The sequence below is a fragment of the Chiloscyllium plagiosum genome, unplaced genomic scaffold (genome assembly GCF_037043375.1).
Source record: "Chiloscyllium plagiosum isolate Xiang-an unplaced genomic scaffold, Cpla_swu_hap1 HiC_scaffold_24, whole genome shotgun sequence".
Taxonomy (NCBI): Eukaryota; Metazoa; Chordata; class Chondrichthyes; order Orectolobiformes; family Hemiscylliidae; genus Chiloscyllium; species Chiloscyllium plagiosum.
The window spans coordinates 73,108,622-73,116,470 of NW_028270162.1; the positions used below are offsets into that span (position 1 = coordinate 73,108,622).

Here is a 7,849-nt window from a genome sequence, read left to right on the forward strand (position 1 = left end):
GGCGCGGCGGTGTGGACTTGTTGGTCCGAAGGGCCTGTTTCCCCACTGTAAGTAATCTAATTTGTCTAGCCCTATTCACTGCCAGTAGAATTACGCTCATTGAAGTCTTCTTGAAAAAATTCACCACTGGCCAATCTGATGTGCAAATGAGGTCTACTATTTTTAATCAGAGGTCAAAATATGAAAATGTTTCAAATACACGGAGCGGCACTGGAGAGTGCAGACCTACCTTCAGGGACTTATTCTGCTCTGATGTACACCCCGAGAAATTGGGACGAGAGTGCGTTCTCACAGCTGAAGGGATCGAACATTTAAGAAAATGATAAGGAGGATATTCACTCTTTCAGATGGTAGCAAATCCGTAGGTTTCCTAACAACAGAGGGCTGTGAAGGCGAGGTGTATTCAAGGCTGTGATAGACAGACATGGAGCATCACGGAGATGAGGATAAAAACGGGGGTTGAGAATTAACCAAACCAGCCATGATCTCATTGAATTTTGTCGCAGACTTGATAGGCTAAATTGCTTCCATCTGCTCTCGTATCTTTGCCGTCATTTGGAAGATACCGGACACCATTTTAAAAGAAGAAAAGCACAACTTTAGGGTGAGGTGGTTTCAGTCAAACTGAATCAAAATTATTTATTGAGCGAAAAATCACACTTGGCATGTTTCCAGATTTCTTTGCTAGCATGACTAGCAGAGTTGATCAAGGTCGTCTCATTGTACTTGGGCATGAAACAAACAAAGAGTAGTGACATAATCTTCATTTTATTTATGTCAAAGTAATATTTTTCCTGATGGTCACAACAAAGGAGATGGTTTCCAAGAAAAGACAGATACTAAGTCAGCTGTAAACTAATCGATGACCAAAATATGGCTCGCGTTGTTCTCTGGGACAGATATGATTTATTGATTATTGTCATCCAACCTTTTTTCTTACCATTGAACCGTGAGTGGGAGATAGGTAACTAAGATCACCCGTAACTATGGCCATCTTTTATCACTCACATGTAGTTTTTTTTTCTTGTACGTAGTGGTTACTGCGAGTGCACTTGGAAACTACACCTGTGGATGACTTCTTTCCTCACTGGTCCTCATTTCTACACAAACACGTTTTACATCCTTATCTCCTGAATAAAAGTAATATGCAACCAATTGATAAATGTCACTAATACCTTGGCATTTCACACGCCTCTCTTTGTCACCTTCCAATGTAAATTAATAATTTGTCGGGTTGCAATTGCACACAATAAAAGGTAACAAAATACAGGGAGGTGTACCAGGTTTGCAAACGCACGTTATTGAAGCTAAAACGCAGGTTTCTGCCCAAAATACGATCACGGAAGCATGCACCGAATCGTCAGGAAGCACACAATAAGTCCAGTTCCAGAGGGCATGACAGGAACAGCACCAGAAAAACCACCAAAATACTTCTCTCGGCTAATATTTTGGATGTACATCTCAATGAGCAATCGAGTTTTACATATGTTCCAACAGTAATTACAACACAAGGAATTAACCAGTGCTGCAGACGGTCCAAGCCCCTGAATCAGAAACACTCAATGCCCTACATACAACTACAAGAACATCTGCCCGTGGCGTATACGGGCTGGCTGAAGTTCATTATTGCAGCTCGCTATTTGTCTGACTGTTTCTCCGATATAGTGTTTTTTGCAGTCCCTGCGTGGAATCTTGACAACCACATTTGTCCTGCACAAGATGGGCATTGGATATTGTTTTCTGGTGAGCTTTCCCTCAGCGAGGCTGTTGGTTTATGTCCTGTCCTAAATCCGTGTGTTCAGAGATGTCTGGCTATCAGTTTTCAGAAATTTATTTTAAAAAAGGGAAGCATGGGTGTTTCAATTGCTTTATGGCATATCCTAGTTGACAATTTAGTGTGCCAGACATCTGGGAATGCAGTTGTGGGATACATATTCTTGGCAAAGAATTTATGTGGCCGTCACTAATTGCCACGGCCAGCTGTCCCGAGTAGCTATACGTACAGACAGCATGCATCCTCGAGAGCAGCACAATAGTACTAGAAAATGGCAATCAGAAAGCAGCCAGAGATTTTCTAGAAGCAGGGCACCCATCCATGGATTCCATCAATAAACACATTGATCAGGATCCAATCTGCAACACCAACAACCGGACCCAGCGGCAATGAAACTAAATCAATTCCAACCGCCACAGGATAGTAGGCTTCACAACAGGCTCTGCAACCCTGAGGATGTTACCCAGAACTGTGAGGATCCCGCTTCCCAGCACCGCAAAATATTCCAACAACATCTCCATGAAGCCAACGAGCTTCACATCTTTCTGCTCCAAAGCACTCCGATTTTTCACAGCAGAGTTCACATTGAACTCCCGCGTGCAAGGTGAGGATGCCAAACCCAACATAATCAATAATGGCAGTGAGAGCGAGGGCAACAATTTCCATTGTCATATGGACAGCCACAAACACTCTCTTTGAAAGGTACCTTTAAATATGAAAGTCTGTGCAGCAGTATAATCGGGGAACCAAGTAGCCTGCGCAGGGTGTTCATATTTCAGACAATTTCCATTGTTCACCGTTTTCACTGAAAGTGAATGGATATTACCACTTCATTGCTGATATGAAACCAGATTCTGCATTGTACCTGCTCGCCGTTTTTGTTGTTGCAGTGGCAAAAAGGTTGGCAATCGCGATGAGCAATGTTTTTTTGTATTTCTCGCATTTCCTTCATTACTGTCCTGGTGAAGGGGGCTGGTGATTGGTCCTCTCGATCAGATGGAGTCATCAGCGCATTGTTGACCTAATTTCATCACGAGTGCAATTGGTAAACTTCATTTTTCATGGATTATTGCTGTTCCGTTTTGTTTTATGTTTGTTGAGCACTTCCTGTGACTTGGCAATGCACTAAATCTCCAGTATGTCCGGAATTGCCTCGCTGCCGTTTCTCTGAGCAGTTCATGACATGTGCCTGGCAATTGTCCACACTTTCTGTTTTGCTTCTGTTCCACATGAAGAGTTGTCAGTTTCTGGATTCGTTGGAGAGCTGACGGGGCTAACATTATCCGTGCGGTATTATTCTTCAGCCAAACTCTTTGATGGCAAAATTGGGAAGGTGCCAAACGAACGGTCATTGGCAGCAAAAGTCCGGAAAGACCCTCATTGCTGGGTCAACTTGTCCCATCCACCTTTCAGAAATATAGGCAAACGCGCTGACTGCGTAACAAACAGAGTGCATGTTTTTTTTTCCAAATGGTGCATTAAAACTGGTGTCAGCTGCGGGAGCAGAACAAAGATGCCGAGCACGGAAAAAGACCCTACTATCGAACCTGTCCCTGCTGAAACGATAACCGAAATTAATTGAACCATATTTGCCAAAATGTGTTCCTTATCTCTCCGAACGCTTCCTGTCCATATACCCATTCGGATGCCATTGAATTTGCCTTATATGTGGCAAATCATTCTGCACACACAAAAATGTCTGAGTGAACTCGCTGAGTTTCTGCATGACACCATGATCAAACTTTGGGCCAAAGTTGGAAACTGCGACTAGAAAAATGGCTCTCTGATTAGCCGCAATGCACAAAGGGCGGAATGGCCTTTTCCCACTTTGTGAACCTTCGAAGACAAGTTGAAAATAATCTGCAACGAAAATGTTCTTGTGAGGATTTACTTGTGAGGATTCGGTACTCTCAGCACCGTGGCCCGGATCGTATTACCGCTCATGGAATGGTTGTATTGTTCAGCAAACATATCGGTGTACCAGTACTTCTGCCGATTTTCCGATGCTGGCAGGTCATTGGTTTTGTCCAAAACATTATGAAGGTTAACATAAAACAAATAGCTGCAGGTGCTGGAAATCTGAGCCAAAAACGAAAATTGTTTGTGCAGCGGAGCATGACTGGCAATAGAAACGTCGACTTTCCTGCTCCTCGGATGCTGCCTGACCTGCTGTGCTTTTCCAGCATCACTCTGATCTAAAGTCAGGTTTCCAGCAGCTGCAGTCCTCACTTTTGCCTAGTTTCTTCAGTGTCTCTGGTTCCCAATTCAAGAATTCCATCTCTAGCGGTTTCATGTTTGTACCTCCGTGCTGAGGAGTTGAAGAGTGAAGAAAAGTAACTCACCTCCTCCATCTCTGGGGTAATTAGGGACTGAAAATGAATCGTGTCACATTGAAATATATCTACATGCGAATTAATCTCTGTCTTTTATTGGGAACCATCTCTTTCATTGTAACCATCAGGAAAGATCATTTCGTTCGCCAGAAAAAGAAATGAATATGTCACTAACCTTTGTTTGCTTCAGGTCCGAGAATACTCAGATCAATAGCTCCCTTGCTTACTTCTGCTGGTCATGTTCGCAAAGAAATATGGCAAATTGTCAAGTGTGATTTTCCTTTCAATAAATAATTTTGACTCAGTTTGCCTGCAAATATCTTTTCCTACCTTTGTGCTTTTCTTCTTTTACATTGGTGTCTCGCAGCTTACAAATGACAGCAAAGGTATGAAAGGAGATGGGAGCATTTCGCTCATCAAGTCAACGGTAGCTTTCAATGAGATCACGGCTGATTTGGTCAATGCTCAACCGCTCTGAGCTGTCTGTTGTCATGGCCGAGGGGTGAAGGCGATGGATTAGAAATCCATTGGAGGTTCCCCACGCTGATTTGGTCAATGCTCAACCGATCTGAGCTGTCTGTAGTCATGGCCGAGTGGTTAAGGCAATGGATTTTGAAATCGATTGGAGTATCCCCCCGTAGGTTCGAATCCTGCTGACTACGTTATGAATGCTTTCCTGCTGGTGCAATTTTCGCTCAAAGTTCAGAAAAACTATTTTGTGAACCAGGCCGGTAATCTGAGGAGACTTGGGAAACTCGAGTTCTTCATCAGAAATGTTCCATATTTAAAACATTATCTCTGTTTCTCTTTCCAGATACACTGCTCGACACATCGGGTTTCTGTAGTTGTTATTGAACGTCCTGAGCAGAAGTGCTGCTTTTCATTAGATTCCTTTCATCCCTGTCCACTGTTCTCTGACTCGGGTCAGTGGCAACACTTCCTCCTGCTCGTCAAAGTGCTCATTCCCCACCGCTCCCTCTCCCATCATTAGAAACAACCGCAGGAAATCGCCACTTAACCATCTTTGTTCCAAAGTGAAACTTATCAGCCTCGGGAATCTCTCCACCAAACGGGACTTCTCATCCCTGGACATGGTGTAAGCCAGAGGATTGTGAAGAGATACTGTGAAAATATTGTCAGTTGGCAGTTGAAAAAATGTTTAGGAAGCAAACCATATAATTTAGGCTCCAGCTTTGTAAATCTTGAGAAACTCTTTGGGAAATGGAATCAGAGGAGAATGAAGAAGTGTGAACTGTCGGACCGAGTAGAGGACGGGACATTGAATCTGATGTTCTCGGGACAGGAACTGATCTGAGACATTGAAATCATTCTCGCTCACGTACGTGAGGAATGCAAACTTCATCTGGACTCTTTGACAATGAAAAACTCTGGAACACTCAAGACAATATCCAAATATTTACTGGGATCACTACAGTACGAGTACTATAGATGAGTCATTTTTTGCCCAGTGTGTGCAGGAGGGCTTCCTGACACAGTACGTACACATGCCTTCAAGGGACGAAGCCACTTTCGATTTAGTACTGGGTAACGAGCCTGGCCAGGTTTTAGATTCGGAAGTAGGTGAGCACTTTGGAGACAGCGATCCCAATTCTCTCAGGTTTACTTTCGTGATTGAAAGGGATAGGTGTACTCCACGGAGCAAGAGTTTCAGCTGGTGGAAGGGAAATTACGATGCAATGAGGTAAGATTTAGGAAGCGTAGAATGGGGTAGGAAACTGCAGGGGGTGAGCACATTAAAATGTGGAGCTTATTCAAGGAAAAGCTCCTGTGTGTCCTAGATAAGTATGTACCTGTCAGGCAGGGAGGAAGATATAGAACGCGTGAGCCGTGGTTTACTAAGGAAGTGGAATCCCTGGTCAAGAAGAACAAGGAGTCTTATGTTAGGACAAAATGTGAAAACTCAGTTAGAGCGCTCGAGGGTTCCGACGATATCAGGAGAGACCTAAAAAGAGAGCTGAGAAGAGCCAGGAGGAGTCATGAGAAGTTGTTGGCAGATAGGATCAGGGTTAACCCTTAGGCTTTCCATAGGTATGTCAGGAATAAAAGAATGACGAGAGTTAAATTTGTGACAATCAAGGATAATAGTGGGAAGTTGTGTGTGGAGTCAGAGGAGATAGGGGAAGCACTAAATAAATATTTTTCGACAGTGTTCGAAAAATGAAAATGTTGGCGAGGAAGATACAGAGCTACTTGCGTCTAGACGAGAAGAGATTGAGGTTCACAAGAAAGAGATATTAGAAATACTGCAGAGTGTGAAAATAGATAAGTCAGCTGGGCCGGATGGGAGCGATCTGATTTTGTTTGGTAAGTGCAATGCAGGAAGGTACAAATCAAGCTGATGCTTACAACGGCTCGTTTTGAGCCGCTAATTTCAGTGAAGTGGCAGCGCCAATAAAAGGTGTCACGCATCTCGTCTAATTCCACATCCTGAGCTCGAAATGACCAGAGGTTTCTCGCCGAGTTTCTGCAGGGTCTTGTTTGGACGACACCATGACACTTTTTCACTGGAGTGGATCATGAAATCGCGTCGTGACTGTGAATAAAACGATGGAAACTTCCAGCAGAGAAGGAGGCGACCCTGAAGCAGGCAGCTGAGGACAAATGTCTCTCCTTTGCCAGTGAAAGGCACTGCTTCACAAATTGGAAACTTCAAAGTGAAGCAATGTTGGTGATTATCTTCGGTGCTTGTTCACCTTTTTAATTCTGATTCCGTGAAAGTCCATGGCATTACATATCGACATTCTGCCAAGTGCAGGTTTGTCTCTTGGGCCAGTGGCATAATGGATAACGCGTCTGACTTCGGATCAGAAGATTGTAGGTTCGAGTCCTACCTGGCTCGAGGGGGGATGTTTCGCTTTAACCGTGGTATACGTTGACGCTCCCCTGTAAAGTTTTCTCGGGACATCTCCTCTGTGCTTCCGCAAGTAAAGCTTGCATTTGTCCTATTGTCCATTTCAAATTTCAGCTCTCCACAAAGGACACCTCCGTCAGTTTGGCGGTATCTTCTGGTGTGTCTCCCTCTGTGGGTGAAAATGAGCATGAGTTCCTCAAAAGAGTTACAATTCGTTATACTTCTGTCCCATTATTGTGCAATGTAAGAACATAGGATAACCTCATTGACATTTGACCTGGAAACATTAGAACACACGAGCCTTTGGGCCAAAGTTCGAAACTGCGACTGGAATACATGGCTCTCTGATTAGCCGCAATGCACACGGGCGGAATGGCCTTTTCCCACTTTGTAAATCTTCGAAGACAATTTGAAAAAAATCTGCAACGGAAATGTTCAGACAGGGTGTTTTATTTACACCAAATACGATAGTATCTATCGCCTTGTCTTGTTATTTACTTGTGAGGATTCGGTACTCTCAGCACCGTGGCCCGGATCGTATTCCCGCTCATGGAATGGTTGTATTGTTCAGCAAACTTATCGGTGTACCAGTACTTCTGCCGATTTTCCGATGTTGGCAGGTCATTGGTTTTGTCCAAATCATTATGAAGGTTAACATAAAACAAATAGCTGCAGGTGCTGGAAATCTGAGCCAAAAACGAAAATTGTTTGTGCAGCGGAGCATGACTGGCAACAGAAACGTCGACTCTCCTGCTCCTCGGATGCAGCCTGACCTGCTGTGCTTTTCCAGCATCACTCTGATCTAAAGTCAGGTTTCCAGCATCTGCAGTCCTCACTTTTGCCTAGTTTCTTCAGTGTCTCTGGTTCCCA

The 7,849-nt window shown here is 43.9% G+C and overlaps 2 non-coding genes across 2 annotated transcripts; both read left to right on the forward strand.

Annotated features, from left to right (window-relative positions):
- Nucleotides 1-4,686: 4,686 nt before the first annotated feature.
- Nucleotides 4,687-4,769, forward strand: trnaq-uug (transfer RNA glutamine (anticodon UUG)). Its single transcript has one exon. It is a non-coding gene; the product is annotated as a tRNA-Gln (tRNA).
- A 2,125-nt stretch (nucleotides 4,770-6,894) lies between these two features.
- Nucleotides 6,895-6,967, forward strand: trnar-ucg (transfer RNA arginine (anticodon UCG)). Its single transcript has one exon. It is a non-coding gene; the product is annotated as a tRNA-Arg (tRNA).
- The last annotated feature ends 882 nt before the right edge of the window (nucleotides 6,968-7,849 follow it).